The following is a 26,757-nucleotide window of genomic DNA, read 5'->3' on the forward strand; positions in this document are numbered from 1 at the left end:
TATCCACCTCTAGCACTTATGCTCATGGGCCCGCATACATCAGTATGTACTAGGCCCAAGAGCTCAGTAGCTCTCTCACCTTTTTCAGTAAAAGGTGACTTGGTCATTTTACCAAGAAGACAGGACTCACAGGTTGGAAGTGATTCACAATCACTAACTTCAAAGATTTCTTCTTGAGTCAACCTGTTTATTCTGTTCTTGTTTATATGACATAGCCTACTGTACCATAAGTAGATATCTGACATACTATCTAATCTAGGGTGCTTGCTAGTAGAATGACTCTTATCGGGCTTGATCTTTCTAGTCTGGCCCTATACTGATGTCTCAGTCTGAACTTGCACCTTCTTCACTTTCTTCTTCTTGTTCTTCTTCCCTTTCTCAAAGGGTCGAGAACCAAAAGACGAATCTCCCACTAAGTTCACCGACTCCTTGTGGAGTTGGTGATCCTTCTCAAAGTTTTGAAGCAACCCCAGTAACTCGTGGTAGTTTACTTCAGGCTTTGCCATTCTATAATGAGTGAGGAATGGGAGATAAGACTTGGGCAGCGAGTTCAGTATTGATTCTTTCCCAAGCTGCTCATGCAAGAGAAAGCCGAGCATGCTCAATCGTTCCATCAGCTCAATCATGTACAATACATGATCAGTGACATAGGCACCATCCTGCATTTTGGCATTGAAGATGGCACAACTAGTCTTGTGCCTCTCCACGGCATCGGGTGTGCCAAAGGCATCCTCTAATACTTGAAGCATGTCCTTTGGTTGAGCCGTCTCGAATCTATGATTGAACTCATCACTCATGGTAGCCAGCATGATACAGCACACCGTGGTCTGGTCATTGAGCCACTTCTGGTAAGTGTCTCTGACTGTTCCACGTGCATTGGCAGCTGGCTCCTCAGGTGCAGGATCAATTATCACATATAGGATCCATTCTGCTTCAGGACTATCTTCAACTTTCGGTACCAGCTACCGAAGTTGGATCCCACCAACTTATCATTGTCCAACAATGATCGAAGAAATAGGGAAGTGGCCATATCTGCTCAAAGAAAAACTATAACCTAATTAGTAATTGATTCATTAAACCTAAAGATTTGGACTCTAATCAAAAAAATTTTCTCACTATTTTATTCGAATTGATAGCCTCTACCTTCAATTTGAGGAATTACCCTAATTTCTTAGTGGGTACTAAAATCCACTTAGACTACACACAAGCCCAACTTTGGTTGGCCAACCCATGTACATCTAAGGATAGGTTCATAACCAATTATTTTGCTAAACAATTTCTAGTAATTTTAATTTTGCCTCAGAAACCTAATCAGTAGGCTTTGGCCTCCACTGTAAGGATCCAGTTAGGTCCAACCATTAACATGACCATACTTGGTGCATCTAACCAACGAATGATTAAGCTCAACTTTGGTTGGCTCACCTAACCACCATTAGAGAGACACTTTTAAGTCATCATATGATGAGTGATAATTCTATTAGTCAACAAGCACCAAGCTTTTGGGTCTGCAATGATTATTGAGTTAATGGACTCATTATCAAACACCTTAATGAGAGGCTATGACTCAGTTATCTCTATAACTTTGTCATTTTAAGGACCTAATAATTTTAAAAAATTTAAATGATTTAGAAGATGAGATCAGATGAACCAGCTTATCATGATCCTCCCACTGACTTCACCAAGTCAGCTTAAGGGAGACCATTAAAACGGCTAGTCTAGGAGCACCTAAATCAGTCACACTGATTTACCTAGCTGACATGGGTTAGCTCGAATAATCAAGTGATCCGATCAAAACATAATTTCACCAAGAGGCTAAGTAAGCTCGATCAGTGGGAGGGTCAGCCAAATCTTGCCTTTGACACCATCAAAAATGGTCAGGTAAGCAGGCTCTCAATTAAAAACCACCAGTCTAGTTTATCTTAGACACCAACTAGTTTAATTAGTTTCGATTAGATCAACCTAACAGTTCGTGCTAGACCGCTTAGCCAAGAATCAAGTCCATTTGGTTCTCGATAAAGATATGGATGTATACATGCATATTAGTTTATGTCATAGATCCTGTATGATGATTTAGATTTGATCTATGCATGTATTATAGATTAAATTATTTAATCTGTATATATTTTGCATGCAAAGTACTCAAATTGGGTAATCACCAGGCTGTCCGATCATAGGAGCAATTAGGGTTACATGACTCTCTCTTCTTATTCAATGGGGTGCTCTTCATGGCATGTAGGGGTGCCACTGTGAGGTCCCACGAAGAAGAAAGCAGAAAGAAAAAATTTACTTTCTTATAAAATCCTAGATCTTGAAATTTTAGGTGTTGTTGTATGTGATACAAGTTGTGAAGAAACTAGTTACATCTAATCTTGATTAATTAAAATTACTTTGATTGAAAATCATGAAAATTTAGATTTGATCTAAAAGATTTTATGATTTAATATAAAAAATTTATATAAAAAATTATTTCATAATCTTAACCCATGTTGATGTTATACTTAATTAAAAATTAAGAAATATATTTTAGATCTAGAATTGTGATTAAAGATCTAATGATATTGCATAAAATATGGGACATGGGTTAGCTCAAATCAGGTTCTTTTAATTGGATTAAACCTAAGGTTAGAATCAAATACTTAATGGACTAAAAAGAGTAGTTGATCCAATCTAACCAATAGTTGATTTAGATTAGATCAAGGATACTCTAGATCAAAAATAATAGTTGTAGTTGATTGAGTCTATGTCTTTGATTAAACCAAATGGATCTTGTTTTAGGCTCAAAGATTGAGCCTAAGTCATTAGGCTGATTAGATCGTTAGGTGACTCGAGTTGACCCATATTATTAAGGTTAATCAGTATGACTGATTTAGATGCCCTGGACCGACTTGTCTCTAATCTTTCTCATGACTTGGTAAAGTCAGTGGGAGGATCTACGACATGTCGGTTAGATCTACTAGTCACTAGTCCTTTTTATGACTTGATGAAGTCAGTGGGAGAATTTATGACTTGTAGGTCGACTAATATTTTATAAAATAAATTAACCAAATCTTTTAAATTATTAGATCTATAAAATGAGCTAGTTATGGAGATAACTAGCTCATAGCCTCCCATTAAGGTGAATGGTAATGGATCTATTGCTTTAGATTGACATTGCAGGCACCATCCATCTGGTGTTCTCTCAGAATGATGGAATTATCATTCATCATATGATGACTATGTTGAACTATCTGATAGTGGTCAGGTTGATCGAGCCATCTTCAGGTCTGATCATTTGTTGGCTAAAATCACTGAGTAGGTTCATGTTAATAGTTGGATCTAACTGATACTTTTAGTGGAGGTCCATCGCCTATTGAAATAAAACTTGAGGTAAAATTAAGTACTAAAAGTTGTTTGGAGAAATAATTGGTTGAGAACCTATCCATGGATGCATATGAGTTGATCGAGCCATCCTCAGACTTATATGTAATCTGTGTGAATTCTAGTATCTGCTAAAGAATGAAGATAATCTTCAAATTGAAAGTAGAGGCTACCAATTTATATAAAATAATGAGAGAACCCTTAGACTGAAGATCAAGTCTTTAGGCTAAAAATAATTCATATACTAATAGGTCAATTGTTCTCTTTTCAGAAATGACTAGAATATTGTCACTCTGTTCATTATTAGACAGTGACAACATTATCATATCTGACTTTGATAGCCAGTATCAAAAGTTGAATATAGTTTTTGAGAGAATTAATTAAGAAGTCTCAAGCTAACCCAAACAGGCCTAAAAGAGAAATCAGCAAATCGTTACTGGTCAAGATGTTATGTAATAACTCCTTGAAGTTTCTCTATTAGTAATACTACTATCTGGGTATAGGATATCAATAGTGCAGGTCATGTTTGCAAATAGTTGTAAAAGACTTCAGGATAGTAGAAGATTTGAAAACGGTAAGAGACTCCTGAATGCAAGACATAAAAGTCTGTTCCAATCTTAACATTAGGAATCATCGAGCTTGTTCTAAATCCTGAAGATGTCATTTTAAGTGATTGTCACTATTGTCCAATCTTATTGATAGTGTCAATAAGTATGATTATTGTAATGTCATTATGAATGATACTGCAATAATGAGTGGACAATTGAAAATGACATAAACTCAGTACCATAGCCTGTTAGTGTAAAGTACACATCTAACAAGCACCCTAAATTAGGTAATGTCATTGAAGCCTACTTTGGGTATAGTTAACTTATTCATCTTTTATTGAAAAAGATGAACGAGCTAGTGATGTTCTGAGTTTAATACATATTGATGTATTTGCACTCATGAACATAGGTGCCAGAAGAGAGCTTTACTACATTAAAATCTCTGACGACCTATCTTAGCATGGGTGCATTTTGCTTGTGAAGCATCAATTTGAGTCGATTGAAATATTCAACGATTCTATAATGAGGTAGAAAAATAATCTGTAAAGAGTATTATAACTCATCAGTTAGACTGATGAAGTGAATACCTTTACAGTAAATTTTTGACATATCTTATAGAAAATTAGATTATCTCTCAATGGACCTCTCCTGGGACACCACTGCTTAAAAGGAGGAATTAAACTTTGTAAGATATGGTTTGGTCCACTATAGGTTTGCTAGTCAGTCGGAGGTTATGCTTTAGAGACTACTTGATATGTGCTTGAGAATATTCTGAGCAAATCGGTCACCAAAAACTCCATATGAGATATGAACTTGGGTAATTCGATAGTCACTTACTTTAAGTTTGGGGTGTCGAATTTATGTGAATTGTTCACAAATCGATTAGCTTGGATCTTGGTCTGATAAATATTATATTAAAGATATTTTTTCTACCTTCCTGATGGACATTAGATGTTCATGAATCTTAAGGCATTCTTAAAAAAATTCTTTGGTGAAGGAATTGATACCGTTAAGAGTAAGCTTTGTGAAGCTTGATAGGTAGAGGAACTGACTCTGACACAAACCAACAGAACTAGAGTTGATTAGATCAAATTCAGAGACCGATGTAAAGGCATCTTTGAGTAGATATGGTAGAGTACCATATCAGCCGAATAGATACTTTGATTTCTAAGTTCGGGATGGAGATTTGATCTCCCATAAGGGTGCAATACAGGGATCTAACCTTGAGAAGTGGGTTGGAGCTATTAAATCTAAAATGAAGTCCATTAAGATCGATGATGTATGGACATTCGTTGATTCACCTGAAGGGGTAAGACCCATGGGGTGTGAATGAATTTTAGATGGATAAGAGGCACAAATAGAAAGGTGGAGACCTATTAATTCTATCCAATTGCCAAAAGATTTCATCAAAATTATAGTGTTGACTATGATGATGTTGGGTTCCGGTGGTGCAGTGGAAAGATTAGGTGTTTAAAATTTTTATTAAAAACACCCGATGCACCGAAAATCCTAATGCCCAGAAACTCTTGACTATATCAATCAAAGTACAATAAAATAAATTTGGATCAGAAGAATACTTATAATGCTAATCTAATTTTCATAAGGTGTCTAAGTGTCCGCCCTCCAACGGTGATCCACAAGAAAATTGAACCAAAGACAGCGCCCCTTCTTCACCTTGCTTTAAGAGTTCTAGCCTCTAGAATTCAACCAGCCACCAATCGATCAGATCTTCCTCCAGACCTAAATCTAAACCTTTTTGAATCATTTACTAGACTTGACCACCTTTTTCTAGACCTCTTAAACCCTTCGAGCTATTAAGATTAGGTTTGTTGTAAAAGAACAAGTCTTGTCCTAAAACCTAGAGTTGTAATAGAGGGAGAGAGGGAGTGGATAGGAAATGTAAGAATTGAATTATTACCCCATCTACCATCCCCTATTTATAGAACTAGATAGGGTGCTAACAAAGAAGGCACACCTCATTTGGAAAGGTATATCAAGTCCTCGTATCACTTATCTGAGAGTCCTTAAACAGAAGGACTCTTTAGGGGGTGATACGTCGATTCCTGCCTTCTCATACGTGCATGCGTAGAATGAGATACTTTTTGCATCTCTTCACACATCAGATTAGTGTGACATTTTGCTACATAAACCTTTGTCCAAATAGGGAGGCTACCACTAAATTACACATTATTTGGATAAGAGTTCATATGTGAGAAGGACTCTTCACCAAAGAGACGCGCGAGCACCTTCTCCCTGTCGCACACGCGCACGCCCAGAAAAAGGTGTGAAATGCAACCTTTCTTAATCTGATAATTTTTTTAATTTTTATCATGTGATCAAAACTTAAAACTAATCCTTATCACAAAAATTATCAGATAGAAAGTCACTTAAGACTCCATAAACAGAAGGTGTCTTTGCAACCCTTCGCACATCCAGAAAAAACTGTCTCATGCAGCAAAGCTTCAAGCAATTTTTTCATACACAATCTAATAGATTTTTCATACTTAAAAAGATGTTCTAGGTGGCTCATCATCTGATCTACTTTTCATAAAATGTAGAGGCCAAAAACAGAAGGATTCTTAGTCCTTCTCCATGCTACAAATAAAGTGCGCATGCATTCTGCATATTAGTGCCAAGAGTCCTTCTTAAGTTAGACTCTTAGTTATTTGGTGTGTACACCAAATATAGTACCTCTTTTTAGCTGCTTCCAGGTGGCTTGACCTGACCCAAATGCCCACCAAGTTGGGCTAGCAAATGAGCAAGGCATGAGACCAAATTGATCTCTAAAAGAGCTAGGGATTCCACACGTGCTAGCATGCTTACCGAAACCCTGATTGAATCCAAAATTTCAATCAACCTTTTTCAAAAGGGTCCTTGATCAATTTCTATATGTATGTTATCCATTAGGTTCCATATCTAGCTGGCAGTAGGTCCAAATGCAAGTTGACCTAACTTGATTAGAATTTAATCCAACCAATTTAGGTCCAATCGAGCTAATCTGATTTCAGTAATTAGAACTCTTTCTAATTGACATTCGAATTAAACTTTTTAATTCGATCAAAAATCTACAAGTCAAGAATGATGTCTAGCAATATATCATAACTACTCAAAAGATATGAAAATTTGGTGAAAGCATCAAATATATCCTTCAGTGGCAAGTTACCATGCAATATAATCCTTCGATCATCCCAGCACCCTAAATATATTCATGAGTATGAAATCATGTCAAACTCAAACACATATTCATATCGATTCTCAATTAACCAATGATGACTCCAATAAAAGGGTATTAGAAACTCTTTCTAATATCCTTCCTACTTTTGGCCAAAAAATTTTTCTTGAGTCATCTATGAATGAGAATACACAGGATGCAATCTCCTCTTACTAGGAGCGATCGATTCCATGTTGACCTACTCACAACCTTCATATACACTCCACCATATCCAGAACACCCCGTACATGCCTTAATGCCATGCTTGGGTATGAACCAAAATATAGGTTCATGTGCATAAGATTCTATGGTGGTCTGAGGTCTAAGGATTAGTTGCACAACTCTCACTTAGAGAACCATCTTTGACATGTAAGTAAGGCTTCCATAAAATATTTTCTTTCATCGAGTCAATTCAGTGGACTCATTTTTCAAATGAACATCCATATTTTTGTATTAGTGTCCCACACAAGTGGCTAGTGAGATCTACCACTCTCTCTATTGAGCATATATATGATGTGCCAGTCTATTCAAAATATTAATCTCTGACTCAATGTTCCTACAACCAAAAATATTTAAGATTAAGATTTTAGGATTTTAGGTCTCACTAGCATGACCCATTCATGTCTCCTAAAATTATTGTCCTAATCTTTGGGGTTCATTATAATCTTAGATATAATAAGATGCAGCTAATATGATGAATCAATGTCTCAAAAAATAAATGTCATTACATGAGTTGAAAAATTATAAAGAAAAGTTTCATCGCAATACACTTGCGATTGACTTATAGGGCACTTTTTTTTCAATCTCCCACTTGTGCTAAAGCCAATCACCTTTATATCTTATACAATCAAGATGATGATTATATAGCTGCTTTGGTATGGCCTTAGTGAATGGGCGTGTTATATTGTTCTTTCTATCTACTCATTCAAGGACAAAATCTTGCCTCTAACGAGATGGAAGTGTCTAAGGATGTGCTTGGATTTATAATGAGACTTAAGTTTCTTAGCTTGAATAATGGTTCCAGTGTAATCACAATAGAGCTAGTGACACCAGTCCTTCATTCTTAGGAACGACTCCTAAATCCATGATGAACTTTTTTCATCCAAATAGCTTCCTTAATGGCTTCACTAACAGCGATGTACTCTGCCTCAGTAATTGAGTCAAATATTATTTACTGTTGGAAACTCTTTCAACTCACTACCCCATCATTTAAGGTAAATACATACCCTAATATCGACTTGCTATCATCTGCTTTCCAATGATCTTCCTTTGGATTAGCCTGAAATCTGCTAGCTACGCCCATAGCATAAGCTACATCAGGCCTGATACATAGCATGGTATACATAATTGATCTCACAGCCGAAGCATAAAGAATTTCAGTCATCCTCTTTCTCTTTTCTAGTGTCTTAGGACATATTTTCTTAGAGAGACGTATACCATGACTTGCAGGCAGATAACCTCTCTTACTAGCCTCCATATTAAACCTCTTTAATATGAGATCTATGTACCATGATTGGGATAAGCCTAACATCCTTTTAGATCCATCTCTATAGATCTTTATACCCAGTATATAGGATGCTTCACCCAAGTCTTTCATGAAAAATTTATTCGATAGCCAAGCCTTGACTGATTGCATTATTGAGATATCATTCTTAATGAGCAGTATGTCATCAGCATACAAAACCAAGAAGAGAATAGCACTCCCACTTGTCTTCTTATACACACATGGTTTATCCTTATTTTTGATAAAGCCAAACTTTTTGACTGTTATATCAAATCAGATGTTCCAGCTCCTCGAAGCCTGCTTTAATCTATAAATGGATCTCTTTAGCTTGCATACTTGATTTACCCTCCCACTTGAGATAAATCCCTCTAGCTGAGCCATATAGACTTCTTCCTCTAGATTACCATTAAGGAATGCAGTCTTGACATCTATCTGTCAGATCTCATAATCGTAGTATACTGCTATAGCAAGCAAAATCCTAATGGACTTGAGCATAGCCACTGGTGAGAAAGTTTCATCATAGTCAATTCCTTGCTGTTGTCTGAAACCCTTCACCACCAACCTAGCTTTGTAGGTTTCTACTTGGTTATCTGGTCCGATCTTCTTTTTGAAGACCCACTTGCACCCTATTGGGGTCACACCCTCAGGTGCATCAACCAAGGTCCATATTTGGTTGGTGTACATCGAGTCCATCTTAGATTTCAAGGCTTCCAGCCATCTGTCTGAGTCTCTACTCATATAGCTTTCGAATAGGTCAGTGGATCATCATCTTGAATGATGTTGATCATATTATCATCAAATCTCAGAGGTGCATGATGTACTCTATCTGACCTTTGGAGAGGAGGTGTGTATTATGGATGTACCTCATCTTTAGGTACTTTTGATTGAGGATCTTCTTAAGGTCCAACCACTGATATTTCTGGATTGATTTGTAGATCATAAACTTCAGTAAGTTCAATATTCCTCCCACTGCCTCCTTCTTGGATGAGTTCATTTTTCAAGAAAATGACGTGCCTACTAACAAATATCTTTTGTTCAGTAGGATGGTAGAAGTAGTATCCATTAATTTTCTTAGGATACCCTACAAACCTATACTTATTTAATCTAGCACTAAGCTTATGTCCAAAAATATTTCTGACATAACCAAGACAGCCCCAAGTCTTAAGATGTTTAAGATTAGGCTTCCTTTTCTTCCATATCTCATATGGTGTGCTTGCAACAGACTTTAAAGGTACTCTATTTAATATGTATGCGGCAGTCTCTAGGACTTATCTCCAAAAAGACATTGGGAGATCAGTGAAGCATATCATGGATCGTACCATATCCATTAAAGTGTGATTCTTTCTTTCTGCTACATCATTTAACTGAGGTGTATAAGGAGGGATCTATTTAGAGAGAATATCTTTACTTTTAAGATGATCAAGAAATTCACTGGATAAGTATTCTCCTCCTCGATCGGATCGAAGAACTTTGATATTTTTTTTAGTTTGTTTCTCAACCATGCATTGATACTCCTTGAACTTATCAAAGACTTCAGATTTATGTTTCATAAGATACACATACCCGAACCTTCATAAATCATCTATAAAGGTAATAAAATAGGAGTATCCACCTCTAGCCTGAGTTGTCATTGATCCATATACATCTATATGTACTAGGGCTAACAACTCACTTGCCCTCTCTCCATGTCCAGAAAATAGAGTCTTGATCATCTTACCCATGAGACAAGATTCACAAGTTTTGAATAATTCATAATCATACGGGTCAAAAAATTTCTCTTTGTATAACTTGTTTATCTTTGACTTACTAATATGATCAAGATGGTAAAACCAGAGATATGTGATATTCACATCTTCTCTCTTTCGTTTTATATTTCTTTCAAAATAAAAAAATTTTTTATTGAGTGCAAGAATTAAAAGATTGTTATCAATATAACTACTGTCATAAAAGTCATTAGAAAAAAAAATGGAGCATCCATTTCCTATTAGCCTTATTTCATAACTTTGTTTTAATAACAAAGATATAGAAATAATATTTCTAATGACTTTTGGTATGTAATAATAGTCTTTTAATACTAAAGTTTTGCATGAAGGTAAATCAAGCATATAGGTTCCCAGTCTCTGCGCTAATAGACTCTCCACTTGTGCTATATAGCTCGAGGTCACCTCTTTTCAGACCTTTGATATTTTGTAATCACTGTAATGAATTACAAATATGCGATTCATAGGCGATATCTAATATCCAAGTATCAGAGTCTGAGCCACTCAATAAAAAATAGGTTTGTATTATATACACACCTTTTGGTGCTGTACTTGCACCCTATTTCAAACTTGCAAGATTATTCTTGCAATTATACTTCCAATGTCCAAACTTGCCACAAAATAAACAGTTAATATCCATATAGACATCTTTTGCCTTCTCATTATTACTGACCATCCTAAGGTCAGAAATATCCAGAATATTGAAGTTTTTCTTCGATATGAACCTAACTTGCAAGTTCCTCAACCCATCCACATAGTTGGGATCGGTCAACATATTTTTATTTATGGTGTTATGCAGTGAAAATAAAGAAGCCATAATGTAGACTTAAATTTGCATAAATAAAGAATAATAGTATAAGCAGACCACTCATGATTGACATGCATAACTAGATGAAAATTTTTAAACTAGTTATGTCTCCCACTATTTTATCGGATACCATAGCCGCTCCTATGATAAACGAGAAATCCTAATCTGATTTTTTAATGGGGTTGAGATCCTAATCCCTCAATGAAGCCTTGTGGATATCACAACAAACCTCAATGAGTTCAAAGGTAGAAAAATCTATCCAATTGCATCTTATGCAACTCTCAACATAACTTGCCTCTAAAAATACTCATAACCTTGTGGATATCACAATAAACTATAGTATTTTTAGTTAAATCAGATCCTTTATTTCTATACAGTCATATCTGAAAAATATTATCCTTGTGGATATCACAATAAAGCAACATATCCAAATATGTCCTAAAGCATATAATATGCACCAAGGCAAACCCACATCAATCTCCATAGCAAGCCTTGTGGATATCACAACAAACCTACTATGGTTTTTGATAGGATATTGACTAGGCATGAAAGAAGACATATGTAGTGTTCTAAATACTGAACTACCTTCATTCAAGATTCAAACTAATCCAATTGATCAGAAAAGTATTAAGATTGGTGGGGGTCCCCTCGTTGCTTTTCTTAGACACCAATAAAATTAGCCAGGCCAGCAACGGAACCAATTAAATAACCTCCGCACTTGAAATACTTTTTAGGTACTAATTGATTAATCGATTCAAGAAATAGGTCAACTACTGATTCATAACACTGTAACTTAATATAATTTTTATGAGAACTTTAATGGTCTCAAGCACACCCTAATTCAATCACAATGATGCACTATTATAGTTATATCTTAATAATCATAACAACTAATCATGGCATCTATTTATATCTCTAAGATATAAAATCTTAATCATTCAATATGATTATAACTAAGCATCTCAAGCATATCACATATGCATAAAGTTCTAATAATATGCATGAATACAAAATATTCTTTTCACTGTTCTTCTTCTTAGGACATCACAATGGCACCCCTACACGCCATAAGAGTACCCTATTGAATAAGAAGAGAGGATCTCTGAACCCTACTTACTCTTATGACCGGATGGTCTGGTGATAAATCTCAATTAGAGTACTAAGCTACTAAAAAACTTCTACATATATATCATGTATTTTATATTTAAAACATATTTCTAAGACATACTAGGGTTTGGATGTTCAATCGGGTTCAACCCTTGAGCCGACTTGAACCAAACCAAAATTTCATGTTTGATCACAATCAAGACAACATTCTTATCTTTGATTATATAGATCAAGATAGGCTCTGATACCACTATTAGGTTTTGGTGGCACAGCGGAAGGATTAGGTGTTTAAAATTTTTATTAAAAACATCCAATGCATCGAAAACCTTAATGCCCAGAAACTCTTGACTATATCAATCAAAGTACAATAAAATAAATTTGAATCAAAAGAATATCTGAAATGCTAATCTAATTTTTACAAGGTGTCCAACTGTCCGTCCTCCAATGGTGATCCACACGAAAATTGAACTAAGGATAGCCCTCCTTCTTCACCTAGCTTCAATAGTTCCAGCCCCTAGAACTGATCCAGCCACCAATCGATCAGATCTTCCTCCAGACCTGAGTTTGAACATTTTTGAACCATCCACTGTACTTGACTACCTTTATCTAGACCTCTTAAACCCTTAGAGCTATTAAGATTAGGCTTGTCTTAAAAGAACAAGCCTTGTCCTAAAACCTAGTGTTGTAAGAGAGGGAGAGAGGGAGTAGATAGGAGATGTAAAAATTGAATTATCACCCCATATGCCATCCCCTATTTATTGCACCAGATAGAATGCGAATAAAGAAGGCATGCCTCATCTAGAAAGGTATATCAAGTCCTCATATCACTTATCTGAGAGTCCCTAAATAGAAGGACTCTTCAGGGGGTGATATGTCGATTCCTGCCTTCTCATGCATGCATGCTTAGAACGAGATACTTTTAATATCTCTTCACGCATCAGATTAGCATAAAATTTTGCTACATAAACCTTTGTCCAAATAGGAAGGCTATCACCAAATGACATATTATTTGGATAAGATTTTATATGTGAGAAGGACTCTTCACCGAAGAGATGCGCAAGCACCTTCTCCCTGTCGCACGCGTGCATGCCCAGAAAAGGGTGTGAAAAGCAACCTTCCTTAATCTGATAATTTTTTAGATTTTTACCATGTGATCATCACTTAAAATTGATCCTTATCAAAAAAATTATCAGATAGAAAGTCACTTCAGACTCCCTAAACAGAAGGAGTCTTCGCATCCCTTCGCGCATCCAGAAAAAACTGTCACACGCACAGCAAAGCTTCAAGCAATTTTTTCATGCATAATATAATATATTTTTCATACTTAAAAAGGTGTGATAGGTATTTTATCATCTTATCTACTTGCCATACAAAATAGAGGTCTAAAACAGAAGGATTCTTAGTCCTTCTCCATGCCACAAATAAAGTGAGCATGTATTCTACATATTAGCACCAAGAGTCCTTCTTAAGTTGGACTCTTAGTTATTTAGCATGTACACCAGATATAGTGCTTATTTTTAGCTCTTTTCAGGTGGCTTGACCTGACCCAAGTGCCCACCAAGTTGGGCTAGCAAATGAGCAAGGCATGAGACCAAATTGATCTCTAAAAGAGCTAGGGATTCCATACATGCTAGCATGCTTACCGGAACCCTGATTGAATCCAAAATTCCAATCAAACTTTTTTAAAAGGATCCTTGGTCAATTTCTATATGTGTGTAACCCATTAGATTCTATATCAAGCTAGTAGTAGGTCTGGGTGTAAGTTGACCTAATTTGATTAAAATTTAATCTAACCAATTTAGATCTAATCGAGCTAATCCGATTTCAGTAATTAGAACTCTTTCTAATTGACATTCGAATTAAATTTTTTAATTTAATTAAAAATTTATAAGTCAAGATTGATATCTAGTAATGTATCATAACTATCTAAAAGATATAAAAATTTAATGAAAATATCAAATATATCCTTCAGTGGCAAGTTATCGTGCAATACAATCCTTCGATCATCCCAGCATCCTGAATATGTTCATGAGTATGGAATCATGTCAAACTCAAACACATATTCATATCGATTTTCAATTAACCAATGATGACTCCAATAAAAAAGTATTAGAAACTCTTTCTAATCTCCTTCCTACTTTTGGCCAAAAGATTTTTCCTGTGTCATTTACAAATGAGAATACACAGGATGTGATCTCCTCTAACTAGGAGCGATCGATTCCATGTTGACCTACTCACAACCTTCATATATACTCCACCATATCCAGAATATCCCGTACATACCTTAATGCCATGCCTGGGTATGAACCAAAATATGGGTTCATGTATATAAGATTCTATAGTGGTCTGAGGTCTAAGGATCACTTGCACAACTCCCACTTAGAGAACCATCTTTGACATGCAAGTAAGGCTTCCATAAGATGTTCTCTTTCATCGAGTCAATTCAGTGGACTCATTTTTCAAATGAGCACCCACATCTTTGTATTAGTGTCCCAAATAAGTGGCTAGTGAGATCTGCCAGCCTCTTTATCGAGCATACATAGAATGTGCCAGTCTATCTGGAACATTGATCCCTGACTCATTATTCCTACGACTAAGAATATTTAAGATTAAGATTTTAGGATTTTAGGTCTCACTAGCATGACCCATTCATGTCTCCTAAAATTATTGTCCTAATCATTGGGGTTCATCATAATCTTAGACATAATAAGATACAGCTAATATGATGAATCAATGCCTTAAATAATAAATATCACTACATGAGTTGAAAAATTATAAAGACATATCTGTTGCTCCTAGATTGATTTTGATGATTACAAAGCAGATTGAAGGGATACAAACAATTGAAAAAGTCCTTATGCTCTTCAAGGGCAAAATCGTAATTTTGCTAAAATCCTGATTTGATAGTACCATTTGGTAGAACAAATGATTTGAAATCTATTGGTGAAAATTTCATTGTGTTTGGACTAATATTTTTGAAGTTATGAAGGTTTAAAGTGCATGAGTCGACTCATGAGTCAACTCATGGCACTATGAGCTGAATGGCACGAAAAAATTCCCATGGCATGCTGGATTTTTTGGCTTGGCACGACCTGTGAGTCGACTCATGAGTCGACCCACAAGGCATGAGTCGACTCATGAGTCGACCCCTGCTGATTTGAACCGAAAAATTCAGAAATCAGATCTTCTGGTCTGTTGCAACAGAAGTCGACTCATGAGTCGACTCCTGAAGCATGAGTCGACTCATGAGTCGACCCCTGCGACGGGAAATGTCAGCAACGGCTATTTTTTTGCCCGTTTTAATTGCCATTTATGCTTCCTAAAAATCCTCTAACGGCTCTTTATCTGCCTAAATTGTTTTCTCTTGCTTCTAATGCTACAAAATGCTTTAAATGATGAAAGAAATTGCAGATTAAATAGCGGATCAAACGTGAAATCAAATGTAGAGAAGAAAAGAGAGGAAAAAGAGAAGAACAGAAGAGAGGATCCGAAATTTGCAAGAAAAAGCCTGAGATCAAAGAAATATCCATAGAGAAAAAGAGAGAGGATCCACAATATACCAGAGAGATTGTGAAAGAGAAAAGGAAGATCTTTCAAGGAGAGAATTCTTCACGCCTATCGTTGCAACCTTGATCTAGAGATCGTTCAAAGCTTTCAAGAGATCTTCAATCAACAATCAACCTCTTCTCAAGCGTTCAACCGTTCATTCATCTTGAGAAAATCTGAAAAAGGGGTTCTTCATTTGAGTAAAGCTTTTATTGTTATATTTGCTCATTTAAGGAGCTGTTTTTGTATTCATCTGTGCTCTAAATATTCTTACTCTTTGTGAGTTTTTGCTCTTGTTTTTGGAGGATTTCCAAAACAAGGAAAGGTTGATCCGAACCTGAAATCGGAGTGTTTTGGGTTGGCTTGTACCCGGGAAACAAGTGTTCTAGCTTGGGATAGCTAGGGTCGGAGTTTCCGACGTCCTGTATTCTAGCTTGGGATAGCTAGTGTCGGAGTTTCCGACGTTTTGTATTCGGGTTGAATACAAAGGATAGTGGATTAAAATTCCCAAGTGGGATCTTGGGGAGTGGACGTAGGTGCAAGGTTAGCACCGAACCACTATAAATCCTTGTGTTTGTGGTGTGCTTTATCGCTTTATCTTATTTATATCCTTGCAATACTGCTTTAGTTAATTAATATTGATTTAAAGCCATTATTTTGTTCTTCATAAGTTATCTGTTGGGCTTAAAATTTTTAGAAACCCAATTCACCCCCCCTCTTGGGTTGCATAGCTGGGCAACAAGTGGTATCAGAGCCAGTGCTCTAGCCCTTCTTTGATCTAACAATCAAAGAGCCAAAGATCTATGGCAACCCATGTTGGAACTTCTCTAGCCGAGGGGCAATCAACAAACCGACCTCCACTTTTCAATGGGTCTAATTACACCTATTGGAAAGCTCGGATAAAGATTTTCATACAAGCACTCGACTATGATATGTGGAGTATCATAGTGAATGGTCCTCACACACCCACCAAGATTATAGATGGTGAGGAGTCAACCAAACCCGAGAAAGAATGGGATGAGGTTGACAAGAAATTAGCACAATTAAATGCCAAAGCTATGAATGTTCTTTATTGTGCACTAGATGCTAGTGAATTTAATCGCATTTCTACTTGTGCATCTGCTAAAGAAATATGGAATAGGTTAGAAGTCACCCATGAGGGAACAAATCAAGTAAAAGAGTCTAAAATAAACATGCTTATACATAAATATGAATTGTTCAAAATAGAGCATGATGAGTCCATAACTGCTATGTTTACTCGTTTTACTGATATAATCAATGGTTTAAAGAGTCTTGGCAAATCTTATACTAACAGTGAACTTGTAAGGAAGATTCTCAGGTCACTGCCAAGAACTTGGGAAGCCAAGGTGACTGCCATCCAAGAAGCAAAGGACTTGAACACTCTACCTCTAGAAGAGCTTCTTGGATCCTTGATGACTCATGAACTTAGCATGATGCAACATCAAGAGGATGAAATCAAAAAGAAAAGAACCATTGCCCTCAAATCCACAACTTCACCTGATTATGAAACAGATGACTCTGAAGATGAAGATCAGGATGAGGAGATGGCTCTCATCACCCGGAAATTCAAGAAGTTTCTAAGAAAAAGGAAACAGGGGATGAGAAAGAAATTTACAAAAGGGGATCAAAGCATAGAAAAGGAGAAAGATCAAACCCCTATATGCTACGAGTGCAAGAAGCCAGGACATTTCAGATCCGAATGTCCTCAATTGAAGAAAGGTCCAAAGAAATTCAAAAAGAAGGCAATGATGGCGACCTGGAGTGCGAGTGATGACTCAAGCTCCGACGAGGAAACCTCAACCGAACAAGCCAATCTGTGCCTGATGGCACATGAAAATGAGGTAACTTCTGAATCCACTAGTGAATTTACTTTTGAAGAATTGCATGAAGCTTTCTATGATTCAATTGATGAATTAAAGAAACTAGGGAAGAAAAACAAAGAGCTGAAATTGGAAAATCAGTCCTTAGTGAAACAAGCTGAAATTCTTTCAATTGAAAAATTCACATTGATTCAAGAAAATCAAAACTTTAAGGATGAAATTAACAAACTAAAATCTATAGTAGATAAGTTCACCTTAAGTTCAAACAAGCTAAATATGATCCTTGATAATCAGAAAGCTATATATGATAAGGCTGGACTTGGTTATAAACCCCTGAAGAAACAAAAATTTTTGAAGGATATTTATGCAAATTATTCAAGCAAAAAGCCTACAAATATTACTTGTTTTAAATGTGGAAGAATAGGACATAAATCATACACATGTCTTATTAACAAATATGCAAACACAAAGAAAATATGGGTTCCAAAAGGAACCATTCTGACTAACCTGAAAGGACCCAAGAAAGCTTGGGTACCTAAGACAGAAACTTGATCTGTGCTTGCAGGTGTGTCTAGCATCCCAAGAAGGAAACAGGAAATGGTATCTTGACAGCGGATGCTCGAGACACATGACTGGTGATGAATCACAATTCATCACGCTTGATGCTAAGGATGGAGGGATGGTCACCTTTGGAGATAATGGCAAAGGAAAGATCATCGGGATAGGTAACATTGGTATCACTCCCTCCAAATACATTGAGAATGTTTTACTTGTTAAAGGTTTAAAGCATAACTTACTTAGCATTAGTCAATTCTGTGATAAAGGGTATAAAGTAAGTTTTGAATCATCTGTATGCATTGTGACGAGTCCTATTAACGATGGCATTAAATTTATAGGACATAGGCATGGCAATGTTTATATGGTAGACTTGAATGATTTAACTAAATTAGACATGCAATGCCTAGTTTCCTTAAATGCTAAAATAAATGAGACAAGTTGGCTGTGGCATCGTAGACTTGCACATATTAGCATGCATTCTCTTTCAAAATTAATCAAAAAGGATTTAGTTCTCGGTTTGCCAAAATTAAATTTTGAAAAGGATAGAATTTGTGATGCATGCCAATTAGGTAAACAAACTAGAATATCATTTAAATCCAAAAACACTATTTCAACTTCTAGACCTTTAGAGCTCTTACATATGGATTTATTTGGACCAACTAAAACCACTAGTCTAGGAGGAAAACGATATGGATTTGTAATAATTGATGATTACTCTCGTTTTACTTGGGTTTTCTTTTTAGCTCTCAAAAATGAAACTTTTCAAATTTTCACGAAATTTCATCGAAAAGTCACTAATGAAAAAGGGTTTTCAATTCAAAATATTAGAAGTGATCATGAAACAGAATTTGAAAATCATGACTTTGAAAATTTTTGTGATGAAAATGGAATTGGCCACAACTTCTCTGCTCCTAGGACACCCCAACAAAATGGGGTAGTTGAAAGGAAAAATAGAACCTTAGAAGAAATGGCCCGTACCATGCTCTGTGAAAGCAACCTTCCAAAATATTTTTGGGCGGAAGCTATTAACACAGCATGTTACATTTTAAATCGTGCTTTAATAAGACAATTTTTAAAGAAAACCCCCTATGAACTTTGGAAAGGAAGAAAACCAAATATTGCCTATTTTCATGTTTTTGGTTGCTGATGTTTTGTATTAAATAATGACAAAGAAAAACTTGGTAAATTTGATGCAAAATCAGATGAAGCAATCCTTCTAGGCTACTCCTCCACTAGTAAAGCATTTAGAGTGTTCAACAAAAGAACCTTAGTAGTTGAGGAGTCCATACATGTTGTCTTTGATGAATCTAACGATCTTCCTTCAAGGAAGAATAAGGGTGTTGATGATGCAGATCCACTAATAGAAGGTATGAAGGAGATCACTCTAAAAGATTCAGCAACTCCAGAAGACAAGGATCAAGAAGATGAACAAAATGAGAAAGGTGAAGAAATTCAAGAACAACCTCAAGGTACAAATGACTTACCCAAGGAATGGAGGTATGTTCACAACCACCCTAAGGAATTAATTATCGGAGATCCTATGCATGGGGTAAAAACACGTTCTTCACTTAGAGATGTACTTAATCATTGTGCTTTTGTATCTCAACTTGAACCTAAAACTTTTGAAGAAGCTGAAAATGATCATAACTGGATTAATGCTATGCAAGAAGAACTCAGTCAATTTGAAAGAAATAATGTTTGGACCTTAGTGAAAAGACCTAAAGATTATTCAATAATTGGCACAAAATGGGTCTTTAGAAACAAATTAGATGAGCATGGAAATGTAATTAGAAATAAAGCAAGACTGGTTGCTAAGGGATATAATCAAGAAGAAGGAATTGATTTTGATGAAACCTTTGCACCTGTTGCTAGATTAGAAGCCATTAGACTTCTACTTGCTTATGCTTGCTTTATGAAATTCAAACTATTTCAAATGGATGTTAAAAGTGCATTTTTAAATGGATATATTTCTGAAGAAGTATATGTAGAACAACCCCCTGGATTTGAAAATCATGCTTTTCCCAATCATGTCTTTAGATTAAATAAAGCTTTATATGGTCTAAAACAAGCACCTAGAGCATGGTATGAAAGGCTAAGCAAATTTCTACTAAATAATGGTTTCTCAAGAGGCAATGTGGATACAACTCTATTTATTAAAAGAAACCAAAATGATATGCTAATTATACAAATTTATGTTGATGACATAATGTTTGGGTCTACTAATGAATCCCTTTGTCAAGACTTTGCTAAGCTTATGCAGGGAGAGTTCGAGATGAGCATGATGGGAGAACTCACCTTCTTCCTCGGACTCCAAATCAAATAATCAAAAGAGGGAATCTCCATCACCCAAAGCAAGTACACCAAGGAACTACTCAAAAGATTTGGAATGGAGAACTGCAAACCAATTGGCACACCAATGAGTCCCTCATGTAAGCTTGACAAGGATGATGAAGGTAAAAGCGTAGACTTAAAATACTATAGAGGTATGATTGGCTCATTATTATATTTAACTGCAAGTAGGCCTGATATCATGTTTAGTGTTTGCTTATGTGCAAGATATCAATCTAATCCTAAGGAATCTCATTTGAATGCTGTTAAAAGAATCCTTAGATACTTAAATGGTACACAAACTATAGGGTTATGGTACTCTAAGGACTCACAAATTAATTTGTTAGGATATTCTGATGCTGATTTTGCTGGATGTAAATTAGATAGAAAAAGCACAAGTGGAACTTGCCAATTTCTTGGAGTTAACCTAATCTCATGGTTTAGCAAGAAACAAAATTCGGTAGCACTGTCTACGGCTGAGGCCGAATACATTGCAGCCGGAAGTTGTTGTGCTCAAATCTTGTGGATTAAGCAACAACTCGAAGATTTTGGAATCAAACTTAATGAAACACCAATAAAATGTGATAATACAAGTGCTATAAATCTATCTAAAAATCCAATACAACACTCAAGATCTAAACATATTGAGATAAGACATCATTTTATAAGAGAACATGTTCAAAACAAAAATATAATTCTTGAATATGTTTGCACTGAAAATCAATTAGCTGATATCTTTACAAAGGCCCTTAGTGAGGAAAGATTCTGTGAAATTAGGAGAAATCTAGGAATTCTAGATCCATTTGTCTGAAATTTCTCAATTTCCAAAGAATAGATGTCAAAATCTCTTAGAGCTCAATTTTCAACATCTATCCTGGTCCCAAAAGCTCAGGTTTATCACTCTAAAAACTTATCATTGAGCAAAATTCTTTCTCCCAAAATTTTGATTTTTTCTGGAATTTATTTGCATTTTTCCTGATTTTCTGAACTTCATGAGTCGACCCCCATGAGTCGACTCAATGGCAAACTTGTAAATCCCACCAACTTCCATCGGGTTCATTGTTTTTAAAACGGGAAACCTGTTTATGAGACGACTCATCTTCTCGTCGTCTTCCTTCCGAAAGCCGTCCTCTCCAAACTTCTGTTTTGCTCCAAATTCAAAGATTAATTTCGAGGCAATTCTCCCTCCTTCTCTCCACCAAAAATCGCCTCCTTGAAAAGGATTTTTCTGTGCTTTCTCGCAGTGTTTGGCGCGGGTGGAACGTGCCCTAGAACTTCACCGTTCATTCAAAATCCACTTCTTTTCTCCACCAAAATTCTTCTTTACTCTTTAGTGATCCCTCCTCCACTGAATTCAAGTCTTCTTGTCTGCTACCTTATTGGATATGGCTCCAAAGATGAAACTTCCCCAAAGAAGGAAATCAATCCGAGAGCCTGAGGAAATTGTCCGAAAGAAAAGGCATGCTCAGTCTTCCACTGTTCCCAATCCAGTTTCAGTACCTGCTCAAGGTCCCTCTCAACCCTCCATAAGCCCCAATGTAAATCTTCTTTCTGATAGAAAAGTAGAAACCGGGAAAAATATAGATTTTCGGTTCTTTGAGAAAGAAGGCTTTACTTTTGCTACCAAGATCAAAAATCAAGGATGGGAACTTTATTGCTCTCTTAAGGAAGTCACCTATGTTGATCTAGTCAGAGAGTTCTACCAGAACCTAAATTATGGAAACGGATCTGTGACTTCAACTGTAAAGGGGATTGACATCTGTTTGGATTCTAGGATATTGGGAGAGATACTTCAGTTGCCTAGTGAAGGATACTCATATATGGAACTCCCAATTAAAGAAGAAGGGATCAGAATTATCTTAGGAGAAGATTTTTCAGGAAGTTTAAACAGATTGGAAGCAAAGCTACTGTCCATTGAGATGAGGGTCCTGCATCAGATTGTGACAAAACTATTCTTTCCTAGGAGTGGTAGACATGACTTACTATCTGGCAGAGATGTATGTGTCATGTTTCATATCATCACTCAGACCCCCTTAAACCTCCCTACACTTATGATAGAGGCCATGAGAGAAACTTTGAACAGATCCAAGGCACACTTGCCTTATGGTATGGCCCTTACTAGAGTTTTTAGGAGGTTTGGAGTTAGCTGTGAAGGGGAGACACCTACCAAGCTCTCACATGTGGACACTTTCAACCAACACAGCCTGCACCGAATGGGAATTACAAAGACTGTTGGTGGTTGGATCAAGGGCTCTGAAGAAAGAGCTGAGGAGAGAGCTGAGGAAAGAGCTGAAGACAGAACTGAAGGCAGAGTAGAAGAAGAAGGTCCAACTTCTCCTGTACATGATTTCAGGGCAGCTTCACCAGATACCCAGTTCATTCATGATACTGAGGCTGGCCCTTCTGAGTTTACTAGGATGCCCACACCAGTGTATCAGCCAGAGAGCAGAGCACCTCATTCAGAGTTCAGACTGGCTGACGATCAGATCGAGCATATATCTCAGCGTGTGGCTTCTTTGTTGTCTAGCCAGTGGAGTAGTACTTCTTTTGCACCTGGAGCTACTTCTTCTGATCAGACCATTACTCCCCACATCTCCACTATATTTCAGATGATTTCAGATCAGTCCGTCAGGATACAGCAGCTTGAGGATACTGTCTGGAGACTTACTGGCAGAGTTCTTGACTTGCAGGGGCAAGTCCTTGCATTGGCCCATCCCCAGCCACAGGAGTCTACTATTGAGGTCACAGACCTCACTGCAGAGGCTGGAAGGCTCAGAGGAGCACTAGAAGGTGGATATGAGCTACTGAGGAAAGAGATCAGAGGATCGAGTGAGCATGCTACCACCCAGTTCACTGCTCTACTTCAATCTGTTTCCAGAGCACTGAACGTCCTTGATTCTATTAGACTCACCATTTCTGTTCAGTCCCTAGCATCTCAGCGTTCTCAGCCACCCAGTTCATCTCGTTCTCCTGCTCGTGGCAGAGGCAGACGGGGTAGAGGACGCACTTCTGATCCATCATCTCCTCACCCTATATCTGATGACTCCGATCCATGATTTGTCTTGATCATTGACTTATCTTGATCTTTACTAGGTTCTAGGAGTTAGTATCTTGTTCTAGGATCTATACCTTGGGGCCATGTATTGACATTTAGCTGATTGAATTTTATGTTTTGAAACAATTATGATATTAATGGAATCATCTTTCTACCTCTTTGTAATGATTATATTTCAATCTCCGATACATCTGTTGAAATATTATCTTCTCCTTATTGTTGTTTGCTATTGATAATTGCTATATTAAGGGGGAGCAAACATCTGTGAAAAACTCTAAAGAGGAAGAAATTAAAAATATTTTTCAGAAAAGGAAAAGAAAGAGTTAACTATGTTTGATGATGTCAAAAAGGGGGAGAAATTAAAATTAAACAAAAATTGAAATTAGACAAAAAGCAAAACCCTAAATTATGAGAAAAAGGGGGAGAAATTAAATTAAAACAAATATTGAAAAAAAATTAAATAAATATTGGAGAAATTAGACAAAAACAAGGATTGAAAGATTAAACAAAACTTTGAGAAATTTTGGTATCGAAATTTGGTATCAGACAGAGAAATTTGGTATCAGACAGAACTTTAATCCATCAAAAGCAAAATCATGAGTACAATGCAAATAAGTATTTTTTATATATATGCTCTGATATTCAAACTTGCTTTTGAAATTTTACTCACCTTGAGACATCAATAAGAAATTTTTTTACTCTGATTCATCCTACAATTTCTTTCAACTTGATCTGATACATGATAACATTTGATCCGATACAGTGTGAAGTTTCTCTCAAATATTATAACATTTGCTCTAATACTGTATGAAATTTTCTCTGATACATTAAAATTTTTTGCTCTGATACATTATAAAATCTTTTCTGATATCATTGTAAAAATTATATTTGCTCTGATACATAGAAAAAGTTATTTATCTTCTCTTGCTCTGAAATATCTTGAACTCAAAATGATCTAATACCCTTTTCAAATCTTTAAGAAAATGGACAAACTATTTTTGCATTTATATTACATGCCAAAAGAATCATACTCTTTTCAAGCATATACACCCATAATGGATTCTTTTGAAATTAATGCTTTAACATAAATATTTTTGTTCATATATTTTGTCATCATCAAAAAGGGGGAGATTGTTGCTCCTAGATTGATTTTGATGATTACAAAGCAGATTGAAGGGATACAAACAATTGAAAAAGTCCTTATGCTCTTCAAGGGCAAAATCGTAATTTTGCTAAAATCCTGATTTGATAGTACCATTTGGTAGAACAAATGATTTGAAATCTATTGGTGAAAATTTCATTGTGTTTGGACTAATATTTTTGAAGTAATGAAGGTTTGAAGTGCATGAGTCGACTCATGAGTCAACTCATGGCACTATGAGCTGAATGGCACGAAAAAATTCCCATGGCACGCTGGATTTTTTGGCTTGGCACGACCTGTGAGTCGACTCATGAGTCGACCCACAAGGCATGAGTCGACTCATGAGTCGACCCCTGCTGATTTGAACCGAAAAATTCAGAAATCAGATCTTCTGGTCTGTTGCAACAGAAGTCGACTCATGAGTCGACTCCTGAAGCATGAGTCGACTCATGAGTCGACCCCTGCGACGGGAAATGTCAGCAACGGCTATTTTTTTGCCCATTTTAATTGCCATTTATGCTTCCTAAAAATCCTCTAACGGCTCTTTATCTGCCTAAATTGTTTTCTCTTGCTTCTAATGCTACAAAATGCTTTAAATGATGAAAGAAATTGCAGATTAAATAGCGGATCAAACGTGAAATCAAATGTAGAGAAGAAAAGAGAGGAAAAAGAGAAGAACAGAAGAGAGGATCCGAAATTTGCAAGAAAAAGCCTGAGATCAAAGAAATATCCATAGAGAAAAAGAGAGAGGATCCACAATATACCAGAGAGATTGTGAAAGAGAAAAGGAAGATCTTTCAAGGAGAGAATTCTTCACGCCTATCGTTTCAACCTTGATCTAGAGATCGTTCAAAGCTTTCAAGAGATCTTCAATCAACAATCAACCTCTTCTCAAGCGTTCAACCGTTCATTCATCTTGAGAAAATCTGAAAAAGGGGTTCTTCATTTGAGTAAAGCTTTTATTATTATATTTGCTCATTTAAGGAGCTGTTTTTGTATTCATCTGTGCTCTAAATATTCTTACTCTTTGTGAGTTTTTGCTCTTGTTTTTGGAGGATTTCCAAAACAAGGAAAGGTTGATCCGAACCTGAAATCGGAGTGTTGTGGGTTGGCTTGTACCCGGAAAATAAGTGTTCTAGCTTGGGATAGCTAGGGTCGGAGTTTCCGACGTCCTGTATTCTAGCTTGGGATAGCTAGTGTCGGAGTTTCCGACGTTTTGTATTCGGGTTGAATACAAAGGATAGTGGATTAAAATTCCCAAGTGGGATCTTGGGGAGTGGACGTAGGTGCAAGGTTAGCACCGAACCACTATAAATCCTTGTGTTTGTGGTGTGCTTTATCGCTTTATCATATTTATATCCTTGCAATACTGCTTTAGTTAATTAATATTGATTTAAAGCCATTATTTTGTTCTTCATAAGTTATCTGTTGGGCTTAAAATTTTTAGAAACCCAATTCACCCCCCCTCTTGGGTTGCATAGCTGGGCAACACTTTGAAGTTAACGTCGGTTAAACGGTTGAACTCTAAGATATAGGCTAACGGGTTTGGAGCTAACATGGTTAAACTACGAAAAGAAGAGATTCTAGTTTGACATTTGTACTTAAACTTACATTTGTTCTAGAAATTTTTAAAAATAAATAGGCTCCCACTATTTTCTTGGATCTTTTACACTCTTCATATGGAGAAACAAAAATTCTAACACGACAAGGATTCTTAGTGGGTACTACAGTCCCACCTATGTACATGCATCTCACCTAATGGATATTGGTAACACGTTACATCGATGAGTAGACAACTCTTATCCAATGCTTCTCCAAGCATGATGCAGCGATTCAGTCTTTAAGTCATGTAGGCTCACCTGATAGATATTGGCTATACTCTTTAGTTAAGTCAGATCCACCATACATAAGTGGGTGCAAATCCATCATTAGGTTTCTCATCTGATACATATTAGGTCCAATCGCATCTCGACCCTCAAGCATCTAATGCTAT

This window comes from Elaeis guineensis, chromosome 6 (genome assembly GCF_000442705.2).
Source record: "Elaeis guineensis isolate ETL-2024a chromosome 6, EG11, whole genome shotgun sequence".
Taxonomy (NCBI): Eukaryota; Viridiplantae; Streptophyta; class Magnoliopsida; order Arecales; family Arecaceae; genus Elaeis; species Elaeis guineensis.